The sequence below is a fragment of the Pleurodeles waltl genome, chromosome 11 (genome assembly GCF_031143425.1).
Source record: "Pleurodeles waltl isolate 20211129_DDA chromosome 11, aPleWal1.hap1.20221129, whole genome shotgun sequence".
NCBI lineage: Eukaryota > Metazoa > Chordata > Amphibia > Caudata > Salamandridae > Pleurodeles > Pleurodeles waltl.
This window is the reverse complement of record NC_090450.1, coordinates 802,311,904-802,328,740: the sequence shown is the minus strand read 5'-3', so window position 1 is coordinate 802,328,740 and position 16,837 is coordinate 802,311,904. Positions and strand designations below refer to the sequence as shown.

General features: G+C 46.0%; 1 protein-coding gene across 1 annotated transcript in view; it reads right to left on the bottom strand.

Annotated features, from left to right (window-relative positions):
• The window catches only part of SLC8B1 (solute carrier family 8 member B1), a 138,756-nt gene extending 121,985 nt beyond the window's left edge, over window positions 1–16,771 (bottom strand). The window contains exon 1 of the mRNA XM_069214537.1: window positions 16,634–16,771. The gene's annotated coding sequence lies outside the window, so the exon portion shown is untranslated. The remainder of the gene's footprint in view (window positions 1–16,633) is intronic.
• Window positions 16,772–16,837: the final 66 nt, after the last annotated feature.

Sequence of the window (16,837 nt, the reverse complement as noted above, 5' to 3'; positions counted from 1 at the left end):
GGCCACACATTGTTGTGAAGTGGTCTCTCTTGCAGCTTCCTACAAAATAAAGTTCCTGGACATGCTCCAGTGCAAACATTCAGTTCTCTAAACGCTCACAGGCAGAGCCTCACAGGCCCTCATGGCAGCCGCTAACATAGATGAAGAGGAAAGTGTAGCGTCTTCCCCAGCCTAGTACCCTCCAATGAATGTACCACACACAGAGCTATGTATTACAAGTCTTTATTTGTCTGTGCGCAACCTCAAACTCAACCTTCTAAACCTGCATGCACCTCACCATGTTCTAACACTTACGTCACAACTCTATGGTCACAGTGTATCTCTGGTCTCTTGCAAAGCCAATGATTCTACCCCTGTGTCCAGCCTTCCCCTACAAAGGTGTGCAACCTTCTTGAAACAAAATGTGAACGCTTGATAAAAGGTAAGAAAAAGGAGGCAGCTTATTTTCAGTACTGTAGCAGTTTAAACACTGACCAAATGACCACTCAGATTCAAAGTGGGACCCACACTTTGTGGGGGATAAATCCTATCAAAGCGCATTTTCTTTTCAAGCATGCTACAGCTCCATGGCAAACAAACACTTAGGAGATATCACTCTAAAGCAGAGCACAGGACTCCAGATGAACAATGGCCAGCTAGGTGCTGTTGTTGGGGTATTGTGTTCCCGGAAGACAGAATACAGGATGCAGGGACGAGGCAGTTAGCCCATCTCTTTGTGTATGGTGCTCATTCTTTTAGCCGTGCCTTTGGCCACAGTTATTGATCAGATGATGCTTTTGAGAGGCCACAGACATCTATTAGAGCAGTCTTGGTCAAGGTACCACAAGCACAAAGGGGTCATTTGTATTCCTTTCAAAGGATGGGAATCCAAACTCAGGCATATGTTCTTAGCTTTACAATATCTACAGGGAAGGTGCAAATCAGGAGGTGTGTGTGAATGGTGGTGGTGGTCAGGAGTCTGGGGGGAAATCGTGTCCGGAGAAGCAGAAGCACCGGCACTAAGACGCATGGAGAACCCCACAAGCACAGGGGCACATACATCCAAGGGTGGGGGAAACAATGAGTTCTCCACCTCACATTTACCCAAGGCTTCTCAGACATTCCATATGCAGTTGTGAAATTTGGAGGGGAGGGGCAATTATGACATACTACATGGATTTGCCAGAATAGTTTTACCAGGTAATGGACAACATGGGCAAATGATTGATGGGCAACACCTTTCTTAATGTCCAGGCTTTTCTTATAATCGATTATTCAATTATATCATTTCATTCTAGTATTACTTTCCATTTGCTTACATAGTAAGTGGTGCACTGTTAAATATAAAAAAACAGAAAAGTCGTATATTTTCTCTGTGGCGTTCGTGTCAGTAGAGGATGAAAAAACATATTACAGGGCTTCGGGTGCCCCATCTTGGTGGCTCCTTACTGTGGCTGTCTGCGGCACCCCATACACCACATCACACACACCCAGTCCACCAAAAGTGGTCCGGCGCCTCCCCAGGAACACAAAACGCTAGATAACTACACCTGCAATACACTGCCACTTGATTCAGTACATCGTATAATACTACACAAACCACACCACCGAACAGAACATCATCACCCTGCACTATACCATTTGCAGTCACCACAGGACTATTATTCCACACAGCATATTGCACTCATCACAGTATAGAACCCCCCACATTAAGATACCATATCACACCACACTGCAGCACAATACACACTAACACAACATGTCTGAAAACCATGGGAGAATTAGCACCCTGCACCACACCACAACGGTGCTGGGGTGACACTTAAAGTGTAGAGACACTGGTGTCAAGGGGGCGATGCACCCTCGAAAACAAGAGGACCACGTAATGTCACCGACAGGTCAACAATTCAACAAGACTGCTCAGGTTTACTATTGTCTGTGTGTGGTGTAAAACCCTCCGACACCCTCCACTCGGATGACTACTGCTATAAAAGAACTAAAGTAAAAATAAATGAATAGGTGCTATTTAAATAATTATTAGTGTAAATACTTACACATACAGTCAAATCTTGCATTCCTACAGTGCATGCACATCTCTTACACAGGGGTTGAACAATGTAAAAAACCTGCCTCCAAGTCACGGTTTCTCCAAAGTACTTGTGAAGTGATGAGCTATGTGCCTTTGTTTCCTTCCATTGGTATCTGGTTGTTAGGGCCTAGAGCGCATCCAGTCAGGATGATACTGGAACAAAAGAATGGCTGATGGCCTTTTAAATTAGTCTTTGTTTGTGTCTGGCTGGAAGTGAAAACAAGCATTTGCAATGCAATAGGCCTCGCATTTGCTTGAGTTAGAGCTATTGACATTGTAAATGCAAACCTGGACTTTTCTTGCCACATAAATTGGTCAACCCTGCTGCATAGTTTGGTCCTCTGTGCCGCGTAATTCCAGTGGCCCTGCATATAACTTCCATTTACCTTCTTCCTCTATCTGCAGCAAAAAATTAAAACAATGTTTTTCAAAGAAAGACGAGAAAACAAAAGAAGCACTTCACTGTCAAACTCTGTAAAGTGGTGCTAATGTGCATGGGTGTGAATAAAGCCAATCTGGCCACTTTGTGACCACTCTGTCTTGCTTTATTTTTTTATTTATTGTTTATAATCTGCACCTTTTTTCTCTCTGTCCCAAGACTGTACTTTGGAATAGAAAAATGTCAGAAAAAGATGACATTTGCAGCAAAAGTGTTTCTTTTTTTTTTAGATCCATTTCACAGGGGAACAAATGAAGGAAAGCAGAGGAAAGAGATGTAAGAGCTGTTCATTGATGTCACATGAGCAAGTGAGGCGTTAATGCGATTGATTAAAACTCTTTGCACAAGAGCTGAATGTGAAGGTGGCAGCGTGAGGATTGAGACTCTCTGTGGATTGAGGTTATGGATTAAAGCTACACGAGTGGCGCAGGTGAATGACGTATTTATTAAGTCCTTGTGTCTGAGAAAGGCAGAAAAGGAAATACTATCCCCCGGGGGCAGTGCAAAGAAACTCCCTTTGAAATCAAGCAGCGGCACAGGAAGAACGGCAGCAATGACGGGAGGGAGGGGATGCAAGTGAGGAGACAACAGATGGCCAACAAAAAGGATCAATGAGTGAAATCCACTGGGAGGGATCAAAGCACCCAAAAGGTGGGACATATTTACACTATTCACCAACCAGAGCAAAGGAATTTTGAAAGGCAGGCCAAACAACCAAACAAAAGCGCTGGGTGTGTTTTAAGCCAACATTTCTCGAAGAGACAGCGCAAGCACTGCCTAGGTGAATCCTAAAAGCAGAAACTGCCTGCAGACTGCTACACTGAATGCAGTGCAGACAACATGCGGGTGCTGACAAATTGTGGCCCTGTGACGGAAAATGGCACAGGACAATTTCAACATATTTCTCTGGATTGTCTTTGAAATAGCAGTCGGAACCAGGATCTGCTGCAACCCCCCAACTTTTCAGCTTTGGTTGTAAGGAGCTTTATTGAGGAGTAAGCAAGGGTGAAACCAAGGGATTTTTAAGCGTCGGGCTCTTAGGTAGGGTGACTAGATATCTCGGATTTCCCAGGTCAGTCCCGGTTTTCAGGCAACTGTCCCGGTGTCCAGATGCTTTTGTTAATTTTAAATAAACATCCAGGTTTTTGAGAGAAAATGTATACACTCACATACATTTACAAGGCTACTCAAAAAAAGGGACAGGCCAGATATAGAAGTAAGGCTAAAGACTTTAGTCCTACTTCTTTGTCTGACCTGTCCAGGTTTTTGCTTCTAAAAATCTGGTCACCCTCCTGTTAGGTTTACAATATCTATCAATGAGAGGCTGGTTGAGGATCTGCCCTGAGAAACACAAGAAAATATGGGGCCCGTGGATGGAATACTTGGAGGGGCAGAATGTGGGCAGTGCCAATCAAGCACAGTAAACAACATTGAATGTACTCTCAATAGGAACCTTGATAGGCTGTGTGCGCGAATGGATAATTGTAAGTTGCGAATTATGTTTGTATAACCAAATGTCAATAACAGGAGTTATAAAAAATGAGGGGCTTGTTATTTATATTGCTTATATTTATTGCAGACCTGTCCTAATAAAATGGTCTTTTGTACTGTATCACAGTTTGTGGCCAGTAGGAATGTCCGCTCAATGACAGCCATGTGCATCCCCATCACACAACACAGGGCCCAAGTGTTCAGGTGTGGCCTCTGGTTGCTACTTTGGTTTTTATTGCAGCACTCAGTGACATCAGTCAAGCCAGCAGAGCAGTGCTTAATTTGTAAACAAAAAGGAGCCGGTACCCAAAGCCCTCCTTTTAAACACGTGGCTGCTGCAATTAAATGTGTGAACACTAAATACTGAGGCAGGGTAATCCTGAAGCCATGTCGGGCCTCTTCAATCCATATAAATCCATTCCCTGCCCCTTCAGGTCACACTTTCTAATTTCTTCCTTTGTGATGCTTTTTCGTTTTTACCTTCCTCCTTCTTTCCCATTTGTGTCTTTTGATCGCAGCAAATGCTTGACGCAGAAGAATAAGCCCCGACCCTCAAAAATAAGTGCCGGTGCTCAGCACCGGAAACAACAAGCACAAATTAAGCAGAGGCGAAGACCTAAAGCGGGGACGTTGTCCTCTGTGGTGTGATATGTGGGATGAGCACAAGAGAGGGTCCAAATCCAGCAGCCCCTGCCATCTCCACCCTTTCCGAGAGTCCAGGCGCAGAGACCCCGAATCCAGGGCAATACACGATGTATAATTACAATAAAAATGACGAAATCAAATGTCTGATTGAGAAATACCAAAAAATGCCGCTGTACAGGTACATACATCCCTCACAACTCCTGCCATGAAAAATGTCCTGGGAGGACACAGAAGCCTCGATGCACCACACAGTTCCTGCCCAGGTTGCCGCCATTCTGAAATAATTTGTTCAAAGTTTTTAGATTTAAAAAAGCCTTGGTTACATAAGGTGCTGTTAAAATTCCGCTGCATTCTATTTTTTAACGTGACAATTCTGCCTCTCTTTGCTTTAATAGTAACTTAGAACAGTTTAGACAGCTCTTAAAAATACTAAAATTATTTCTTTGTGTATTTTATGCGTTAGGTTCTACCTATAAACAACGTCTATGCTGGTAAAATAGTAGCCAGAGGGCAACCATATGTTGAGGCCAGGTTGTCTACACCAAGTCCAGACCCAGAGCCCTCGAGACTGAGACCAGGGAGATACACATTATAGTGACAATTAAGAGAATTTGACTAAGAATATTTGACGAAATGCTGCATGCACTGCCACTGTCTTCCCCATCCCAAAAACGTCTCCCCACTGTTTTTAATCAGCACGTCTGCTCAAAGAATTACGCCTGTGTGGGGGCCTTTCGGTGCCTAACATCATGAAGTGACACATTCGCACGAGTGCAGGATGGCAGTAAGACCCACCTAACTATGTACATATCAGAAATATCCCTGGCTGCTTTGTGCATCGTAAGCACCCAGAAACAGACTTAAAACAGCTGTAATCGTTACTGTCATGGCCTCAATTTGGTGAGGTGTGACATATCCTGGGGTTTAAGTGGGCCGGGCCCTGTCGGTGACCAGTACCAACAGTTCTACAAAAAAAAAAAAAGATGCTGAGGCGGGTCCCTATCGAGCTCTCAATTTTTGCCCTCATCCTAGAGTGAAAAAACATCTTAACTCGGCAGCAGCACCGCCCCCCACTGTCCTTTGACGGAACTTCAAAGAGACTCGTTATAGTTATTTTACAGTCTCGTCATTTCAAAAGTGAAGCATTTTCAATATTATTTGCAACAAAGTCCTTGCTGCTACTTATTTATCGCATGCAGCTAACAACCATTGACAAAGCCAATAGTCCTGGCTTGGTATGATCGGTAATGCCAGTAGCTGGATTGCATCTGAGTGCAATAACAGAAAGAGGCAGCAAAATACCAGTCGGGTGGCAAACTATGCTATACACAGATTTTTAACTAATGCGTTTAAGCCAGGCCCCTTTGAGACACCACTCACCCCAGCATTTTTCATCCCACTTAAAGCCCTGGACATATCAATTTTTAAACGAATCCCTTATCTGGAGTGTAATGGTGTAGAATGAGATTTAAGATAGTTGCTCCATCCCGGTACAGGTGGTGATGTGTTATGTTTTGTAATGGACTCCTCCATTGTTCTTGCATTAGTAGGGGAATGACTCTAATCCCCCTCTCTTGATGTATAGTAATGGTTTGGTTCGTGGTGTCACTGATGTAATTTAAAGAAATGGTCTAGGGAGGTTTTCCTGCCAGAGGGAAGTAACGGAATACTGTGTGGAGTGTTGGATTTATGGATGCTACTGCTGCTGGGTTCCCGTGGCCCCGCAAACACAACAGATTGGCGACAAGGGTGGGATCCCTGGTGTTTGGACCCCCTTGTGTTCTTGTTTGCGCTCCCTTTGGCAGCTTTTTCTTCGGCCTGTGTTCAGCGGGTGGTGAGGCGAGCGAGCGACGTGCACTGAGCGTTGCTGCCCTGCGGAGTGGCGTCCTATGGAGTGTTCCCAGAGGAGGCCCGTTTTGAAGCAGGGCTTGCTGGAGGCGTCCTAGAGAGGCGTGGCACATTCGCCGACTGGGCGTGCTGGAGAGGCGTGGCACATTCCCCAACGGGATTGATGGTTACCGGAGCAACCGGACTTTACTGCATTTGACGGGAGGGTCTTTCCCTGGAGCTCCCAGTGCTACGCGGCGGGCATTCTAGTGGTTGCCGGCACAACCAGAATCAACCGTATTGGAGGGCAAGCGGATGGCCTGAACTGCTAAAACCGTGTTGAGTTTTTGATGTGCATTTACCCCCAAGTGACTGTATATTCTGGAGTACTGTAGGATACGTGGCTCCTGTACATGGAGGGAGGATTCTGTTTGGAGATTTCCGCTTTCATACATCAGGAGTATGTGTATATGACTTTAAACACACAGTGACTTTGGTGTTGCGTTCTGCCTGTCTCATCCCATTTTTGCGTATCCGTAGCTGCCTGTGGGGGTGGTCTAACGTCACAGGTGTGAGGTGTAACTATGGTGTCTATACCTGTGCTGGAACCTTTTATTATTGATGGCTCCCCATCTGCCCTAGCTGCTCAGTGGAAAGAGTGGGTGGATAGGTTGGAGACCTACTTCGCTGCCACCACTTTGAATGATGACAGGCGTCGTCCCATGCTTTTACTTTTGGGGGGTGCAGCCATTCATAAACTGGGACGATCAGTGGCCGAAGAGGGCCCACCATACACTTATCAGACATTGAAACAGGCACTTACAAATCATTTTCAGCCTCTGGCGAATCCTGATTATGAACGTTTTCTTCTCAGACAGGTCAGGCAGCTTCCGCACGAATCAGTTGATACTTTCTACGCCAAGCTTAAAGACCTAGCTCGGACATGCACTTTGGTGGACGTTGAAGATGAAGTAAGAGCACAGTTTATACAGGGATGTGCATCTGTAAAATTGAGGGAACATATACTGCAAGTCCGGGTATGTCAATGGTGAATATCCTTACGCTGGGAAGGTCCAAGGAACTTTCTAAAGTACGTGCAGCACATATGGAAGCAGCATTGCAGACCCAAGTCAGGTGGAGCCAGTGAATGCAGTTACCGCTGTGAATGTGGATAAAAGGAGATCCAGGCAAAAGACCACCATGTCGTCGAGATCCTGTTACTCTTGTGGAGGCCCGTTCCCTCATCAAGGGGTGTGTCCTGCGCAAGGCAAGAAATGCTCAAGTTGTAATAAGTTAAATCATTTCGCCAAAGTATGCCAGTCAATGCCCCGTCCTCGGTCACAGAAGTTTAAAGCTGTCCATTCAGTACAACCACCAGTTCTGATGGAAGAAGATGATGATCTGGATGACGATGAGGACGGTGAAGGTACAGTCCATGTGATACATGCGTTGCAACCCAGTGGGCATCCTCGGAAGCGAGTACCAAGGTGTCCGGTTTTCCTGGCAGGCCACAAGGTTGACGCACTGATTGACACTGGTGCTTCCATTAATGTTATGGCAAAATCTGTTTTAAGGCGTTTTCTCTTTCAGACCCAGCTTACGACCTACGACTACTCAAGTTTATGCGTTTGGATAATCTAGGCCTTTGACGTTGGCAGGTGTATTCACTACAATACTATTTTATGAGGAGCATTCGATACAGACTAAGGTGTTTGTCACTGTTACTGGGTCGGACATGTTACTAAGCTGCCTGACGGCAGAGCAACTCAGTCTTATTTCTTTTGCATTTAGTGTTCACCTGGAGACCGTGGAGAGCCTGATAACTGAGTTTAAGCCCCTATTCTAAGGCATAGGTTGCCTAAAGTATCGGATGCTGCGGTTACACATTGATAAGTCCATACAACCTGTGGCATTGAAGCATCGCAGGATTGTGTTCCACCTGAGGCCCAAGGTTGAGGAGGAGCTTTGGAAATTGGAGCAAGCGGATATCATTGAGAAGGTCGATGGGCCCATGCCGTGGGTGTCGCCCATTGTGATCGCCAGGAAGCCCAAGCAACCTGGGGAGGTGAAGATTTGTGTGGATATGCGCCTGCCCAACGTTGCCATTAAGCGTGAACGGCATCTGACACCTACGGTTGATGACATTGTCGCAGAGGTGGCGGGATCGAGATGGTTTTTCAAAGATGGTCTTAAGGGCAGGATACCATCAGCTATTGTTACATCCTGACTCCAGATGCATAACCATGTTCTCCACTCATATGGGTCTTCAGCACTATAAACGTTTGAGCTTTAGGATTTCCAGCGCTGCAGAGGTTTTTCAGGACACCATTCGTGGGGTACTCGCCGGTCTACCAGGCGTCATCAATGTCATGATGACATATGGGTGCATGGTCCCAGGAAGGAGTTACATATTACTCGACTTAGAGCCACATTTCAGAGGCTTTACGAGAATGGTCTGACGCTTCACAGGGACAAGTGTTCTTTCTTGCAAACAGAAGTGACATTCTTTGGGTATGGATTCTCTGGAGAGGGTGTGTTGCCTGACCCGGCCAAGGTACAAGATATCCAGTCTGCCATCAATGTATCCGTTGTCTGCAGTTATTTAGGGATGCTAAATTATTATGGGCGATTTATCAAGAACTTGACAGCTCTGACAGGCCCCCTCAGGGACCTTATTAAGGCCAATGCTGTTTGGGAATGGGGACCTGATCAGGAATCTGCTTTCCAAGCTACAAAGTCAGCACTGTCTGAGCACACCACTTTAGTATACTTTGATCCCAAGAAGGAGTCGGAATTGTCAGTGGATGCTAGTCCCATAGGGTTGGGAGCTGTGTTGGCACAAAGGCAAATTGACGGGGAATGGGCTCCTGTGGCGTATGCCAGTAAAGCCCTAATAGAGACTGAGCAGCGTTATTCTCAGATTGAAAAAGAAGCCACTGCCGTGCATTGGGCTGTAGACACTTTCATTTGTACCTGTATGTTTAGCCATTTGTAGTACATACTGATCATAAGCCTTTGTTTCCATTGTTTAATGGGTCTTCCTCTAAACCACCCCCACAAATTGAAAAGTGGATTTTGCAGCTACAAGACTATCGTTTTCTGGTGGTGTTTCATCCTGGCAGTTTGAACCCTGCCGACTACCTATCAAGACATGCCAGGCCTGCTACTTCTTGAGAGGTCGCAGATGCAGAGGAAGTGGAAGAGTATGTTAGGCTAATTGTGGAATGGTCTCGCCCGTTGCCCCTGTCTCTCGATGAAATCAGGTCAGCCACAGATGACAATGAGTGTTTACAGTTGGTGAAGTCAGCTGTGTTATCTGGACAATGGCATTCTATACTTTGGAATATGACTCTCTGGATGGCGGAAGCTCGCACCATGTTATCCTCTCTATATAAGGTCCGACAGGAGTTGGCTGTATCTCCCGATGGTTGCCTGCTAAGAGGGCATAGGCTTGTCATTCCCATGGCGTTGCAGCACTCTGTTGTGGAACTTGCCCATGCTTCTCATCAAGGCATGGTGAAGACTAAATCTAGATTAAGGAGCAAGGTGTGGTTTCCGGGACTCGATGACCATGTTGAAAGGGTTGTACGTCAATGCATGATGTGTCAAGCTGTTGGTCAGGCTAAACATCCTCCACTGATTATTACTGAGACTATTCATCCTGTCTCCTGGTTTCGAGCTTGTGCTGATTTTGGCAGTATGCCAGATGGCCGTTATACTTTTGTTGTGATAGATGACTTTTCAAAATACCCTGAGGGTGAAATCATGGACTCTATCTATCACTGCGGCACAGGTTATCCCACGTTTGGAGAAGATCATGGCCACCCATGGTTTGTTGCAGGAGATTCGTACTGACAATGGACCTCCATTTTCCAGTCAAGAGTTTGCTGAATATTTACGATCTAGAGGAATTCTGCACAGAAAGATTACCCCTCGTTGGCCTCAGGCAAACGGAAAGGTGGAACGGTTCATGAGATCTTTCAAAAAAGTACTGCGTATTGCCATTGCTGAGGGCCATAATGTGGACTGTGCTGAGTATGTTTTCTACGGGAATATTGTTTGACTCCACATGTCACCACTGGTGTAACGCCTAGTTCCGTATGCATTAATAGGGACGGGAGAGATACCATTCCCCATGTTCCGGAACCATCTGATCTGCACCGTCAGGTGGGAGAAGAATTGTCCAAAAGACAGATCAGAAATGAAAAGATGTCACGGAAAAGGGGAGCTAAGGAACGTGACATTTATGTCGGGGATTTGGTTCTAATGAAATGCAGAAGAGGGGGAAGTAAATTTGTGTTACCTTTTGAGAAGGATCCATGGGTGGTGAGTGAAGTCAAGGGTACCATGATCACTGCTAGACGAGGTCAGGAGACAATCACGAGGAACATTTCGTTTTTTAAAAAGGTACATACTCCAGATTTTATGGGGACAGGAGCTGTAGGGAAATCCTCATGTGTTTTGGACCCTGGGGGCCTTGCTACTCATGATACTGATGTTGTTTCCTCTCAAAGTCCATGTTTGGTGACTGAGGGTGCATCGTCTAGTGGGTCAACGAGCTCGGATCTGCAGAGCCCTGAGGGTCATTTGGTTTCAGAGCCTGACACACATAGATCTGTACCGGTAAGCCCCGTAATGCAGGACTCTGATGATCGTGTAGTGCCAGAATCTGACACACACAGGTCCGAGCCGGGTGGCTCAGCTGCATTAAGCCGTGGGAATGGTCAATTTACGTCCCCGCCCAAAATGTTCCACCAGGCTTCAAGGTTATGTACTGGACTGATTGTGTCTTATATGTTAGATGTATGCTAGAACTCTAGCACATTTTGTGTAGATGCTGTGAACTATGAAGTAATGTCTGGTTACGTTTATTTTTTTTTGTCATGGGTAAAGGAGGAATGTTATGTTTTGTAATGGACTCCTCCATTGTTCTTGCATTAGTAGGGGAATGACTCTAATCCCCCTCTCATGATGTATAGTAATGGTTTGGTCCGTGATGTCACTGACGTAATTTAAATAAATGGTCTAGGGAGGTTTTCCCGCCAGAGGGAAGTAACGGAACACTGTGTGGAGTGTTGGATTTATGGATGCTACTGCTACTGGGTTCCCGTGGCCCCGCAAACACAACAGTGATGCAGGGTAAAAATGAACAATGTTCAGATGACGCAGAGCATCGCTTCAGGTCACTGAGCACACAGCCAGTCTACCCAGCCAGGAAAACGTATACATGAGATTGGCATGTCAGAGCCACAGAGAGCAAGAGCCCGGGGCCCGTGGGCCACTGAGAGTATGCACAAGCTGACACTGAACTTGGCTGTGGCAGGTCCTGCAGCTGGGCTGCCCCCGTGCTCTTCCTGCCTGGAAGTCCCACTGTCAAGAGTCGGACATGAGGGAAGGTGACAGGGTCAGCTCAGAGCAGCACGACCCCCGTCACCAGGGATAGCCAGAAAGTAACCTGTCGGACTGACACTGGCATTCTGCCATCAGTTAACCTCCCCCTGTGCGCTTAGTTTCTATTCCTGGGGAAGAGGGCAGGAGCACCAGGGCACCTGCAGGGCTCAGCAGACTGCCAGTGTCGCAGCCATGCCACCCCCGTCACCCTGGCCCTCATGTGAACTAGCAACGATCAGTTATAACACACACCCCGTTGCCTACATTACCTCCGGAGGTAGAAAGTTGCCCTTTGTACCAAGGCCTAGTTTTTGATTTGTACTCATTTATAGTGGAAGTTCACAAACATTAAAAGAAATACTCTGAAACCAAGGAGCATAGGCAGCCTCTGCTGTACATCAGTGAGACAGAAAACATTAGACCACTTTTTGCACTGCTAAGTTTAGCTGCAGAACACGCAACCTGGCTTTGTTGCATTTCTATCATTCTGTGTCAAGGAAGGTCTCCGTCTTTCAGAGCAGGCAGTGGTGCACCAGAGTAAGTGGGACGTAGGCAGATAGAGAGAGGGGCTGGGCAGTCTTAAAACATTTTAGGAGTGAGACAGATGGAACCGTTGATAGTGGTGACTGACTGAGGGAACAGTGGGGAATGAGCCTTAGAGGCGAGTCAGGGAGACACGGAGAAGGCCAAACAGTCACGCAAGGTTGGGAGAATAAACAGAAACAATGACACCGAGGCAAGGGACTGAAGAACAAACGAGCAGGGAGAGTCCAAGATAGATGAAGATAGATAAACTGAGATGGGACAGGGCTAGGCTAATAACATCGAAGTCAGAAAAACTACTACTGACAGGACAGTCTCAGCCAAGACTTTGCAAAACACTCAAGAAAGTTGTATTCAGAAACACGGGACCGGTCACCCTCACAGAGAGATGTCCGGTGGGATTCCAGAACAGGACACAGACGAACTTCTACAGCTGGTGTGGCGTCTGTGAATGTCAATAATATTCCAATCTCAACTATGGAACAATCTCTGGAGAAACCTACAACACATCTCCTACAGGGAAGGTGGAAAGCTGCAACATACATTCGTATCCACTGAGCCCCGCCACTCAGAAAAAGCTCACCATGCAAAGCATATGGGTAGGTAACATAATGTATCGCCTCCCCGGCAACCCACCCCTAAAAAAGAAAAAAAAAAGGCCGAGCTTTCTGCAAAAACACACAGGTGTCAAACTTTTACCTGCACTTTGAGACTTTAAAAGTGCAAATGCAAAGAAGCCAATAAATGTTGCACGCTACATAAAACGTGCAACCGAACAGCTCCCAGTAACTTTAATACACAGCTTCCTACCTATAGCATTCCTAAACCCACAGCTAAGCCATTAATTCATTGAATGTATTCGACCTGAACCCCCTCCCCTGACCATCGTGGCAGGATCTTAGACTAGGTAGAGTCTTTTGGTCACCAACGCCCCTCCCCCCTCGTTGACACCTTCACCCAAACCCACTTCCAGGACGTGTCCCAAAGATCCATCCAGGCTACTTGCAAAAACTAAATTCACAGAGTGGTTCAGTGCCAAAAGTGAAAATACTTAAGCGAGCCTGAGTAACTGCGCTGGAACATATTTAGAGTGTGGTGCTGGCAAGTGGCCTCTAACAACTGTGTGCAGCCACCTATGAGATAAGCCTTTACTTCTTGACCAACTGCATAACCAAGAAAAACATCAGTTTGAGTAGCCGCTAGTAAGTGCCAGGTTCAAGCATGTAATTTAGCTGTAGAGTGACAAAACATATTGTTTGGGTATTTATGAACTCTAGACCTTCTGTAATCAATAATCTATTGGATAATGTTCGTTTTGCTCACTTACATGAGTTACAGATTTGTTTTGCACATATAGGGGGAGTAGGGACTCCTGCCTAACTGCCACAGTACTCCATGCGCTGTTTTAATGGACGTTGGATAGTTCTTCACCTGTATTTGGCTCCTCATAGCAAAGACCAATGCTGGCTCCTTAGGGGTACAATAGATAAACCAGTCCAGCATCTACACAGTGTCATCATGAGGATTTTGGGGGCCGCAGGCAAGGCATATTTTGGAGCTCTCACAACAGAGGCACAAAGAGGTTTGATGTTTTTTCACCGGTAGGTCATCAGCCCAGCTGAAATAATCAGAGAAAGAAAGGCAAAAGGGAAAGCCTCATCTTAAGGCATCAATAGGCTTCCTCACCTCCTACAATACTCTGCAGCCCCACTCCTCACCCGACTATCCACCATATAGAAATGTTCAGTAAAACTAATTAGCAGCTCCTTATTAACTTAATGTCCTCACAGAATACCTAAAGGAGCCCTATTCCCACTGCACTCACTTCAGTGCTAGGTCGCTGTGATATGTGTATGTTATTGTGTTTGTAATGTAATGTGTAGTGTGGTTTCACTGTAATTTACATTTGTATTTGCAAAGCTGTTGGTTTATTATTACCTCACCATGGAATCCTCGCTGAGGTCGGTACTTGCATCCTGGCTCTCTACCTGAACGGACCCCGGGAATAAAGACTACGTTTCTTCATAACATCTGAGCGAGGAGAGTTTATTTGCTTAGATCATTCACTCTTCTTATCAGATTGTCTCCCCACATTTTATGGTACAAGGAGTGAGGAGTAAAAGGCCTCAACCCCCAAAGTTGGGCCCAGTAAACCCTCCTTGCTGTCTGGCCCTCTGAAAGGTGTTCTGACAGCAGAACACTTTTGTCACTAAGTGGCAATGGGTAGCATTTGTTTTTCCAGCGCAGTCTATATATCTTAAACATTATAAAGGAAGCTAGCTGATTTGCAACTAATATGTTATGAAATCTTTGGCATCATCATTTTATCCTAGCAACAGTTTTCACGTTACCAAGGGGACCACATTATTAAAAAAAAAAAACATTTGCAGAGCCAATTGGTCTGGCATTGGCTGCCAGCCTTTTGGCTTCTATCAATGCCCTTTTTGTAAAACTTTGTTGTTGGGGGAAGCTACTGGGCCCTTGCCAATACAAAAAAATGGCAAAAAGCAATAATGTTTATTTTGGTCTCAAAAGGCACACACTGTCGTAGCAGTCCCTGGCACTGAGGGGAGCTACTGGCGGGGTGTGGGCATGTTCATTGTAGAAAAGCAGAATGTCATCACTCACAGTGAAGATAGCCAATAGCTGATCTGGGCTGGCCCACTGCCCATGATGTATTCTGTTTTAGGGAAAGAAAAATAGGCTGCAGTATGTAAAATTAACGAGTTCCTTGACACTGGTAAGGTGCAACACCTTTTGACCAGACCTCAAATGTTCTGCAGGCAAAGACTCTTGCTGACTGGCCTGATGCAGTCCTCCAGGTCACTTGGAGCTGCCATTGGTGTATGGACCATAAGGGACAGCGGGGATTTATCCACCCCAGATTTAACCCTCCCCCAGATTTGAAGTGGAACCAGCTCCATATTTTGAAGTGGTAACTGAAGATTAAACAAAAGCAGACAGAACATGTTACTCTGAAACCAGGCTGCACATCCCCAAGTCTCCTTGAAACATTAGGAGCAAACTCAATGGGGCCCTATGGACCTCTTTGTTTTGTTAATTATAGAACCACCGTCTTTGAAATGTTGAGCCTCTCCTAAAATCTCTGTGTTTGCCAAGCCAGCTCTTCAAGGAGACCCTTGGAAGCCACCATGGCTCCCGGCGCGCATCCTCACTCACTGTGTTTGATCTTCAGTGTCTGTAGAAACATTCCAAACAGAAAAGCACTGTTTTAACTGATATGACTAAGCGCAGCTATATCTAAGTATTGTGTCTGCCGAATGTAAGTGTATTTATTTAACTCCATACATTATTTCTAATTGAGCAACGGAACTCAAACGTCTGACCTTTGATGTTAAATAGAAGAGAGGAGAATGTAACCTTGCAGTGTCGTCAGGCCGTCGCGGTATTCTTGAATGGTTCAGCTTTTTAAAGGAACATGACTTTAAATAAATGTCACTCAGTTCAGTGAAATAATCGTATGCACGTCATTGAAACACTGACATATGATGAAAATCCCATGGCTTTCCATTTTACAGTCTGTCGTTTTCATGAGATTTGTTGCCTGGTTTGCTTCTTTTATGTCTGTACACGTGTTTTGGCTCTTAGGGCCAGGCCAGACCCCAGGTACAATTCTTTTCAAGCCTGTCTGTGTCCTCCCGGAAATGTAGTGCCCCTAAACTAGTGGATACTGCTGCTGCGTGAGTCTGATGTGACGTACACACCAACGAGGGGCTGCTAGTGCCTCGAAGCAGGTTCAACACACCTTCCTTGGAAACTTTTCACTCCTCTAACAAACCAAAATCTTCATTTCGGTACAAGTCCAACCCCCCCCCCCCCCAACATCTAAATTTAAAAACATGGGCACAAAAACCTAGGGTATTAGGAGCGCACCCCGGCATAAAGACCGGCTGCTGCTTTTCACTCGTGTGGCTTTCAGAGTGGTAGTTTTCATTCAGAATGGTGCATGCGGGGATTTGCAGTTTCAGTTTCCTCGTACAAGCAGATGCCTACGATTCCCAGCATGCCAACTATAAAGCTATTAATTCTGTAGCTAGCTCTGAGCAAGCCCCAAAGAAAGAGCGACAGAAATCTCCCACAAGGCACGCAGTTACCCAGCAAGAACAGAACGCCACACAGCCTGCCTCTTGTCACTTGAGGGCTTTCCGTGTTACAGACGGGTGCCCCCACACCCCTGCTCGGGCACTGGTTCCATCTGGTGTGCTCACCTCTGTTAGTGGGAAGAGGACTTCGCCAGCTTCAAGTGTCCCATTAATCCAGGGGTGTTCTGTCCCTGCTTCAGGTGTTGTTCTACGGGATCTTTTATGAGGAGGACTGTTTGTCAGCCTGGAGTGCCCCACCTCCCAGAGGGACTGTGTCAGCCTCAGGTGTCGCTGAGTCCCGTGCTCAACACATGACAGCCTGACCCCTTA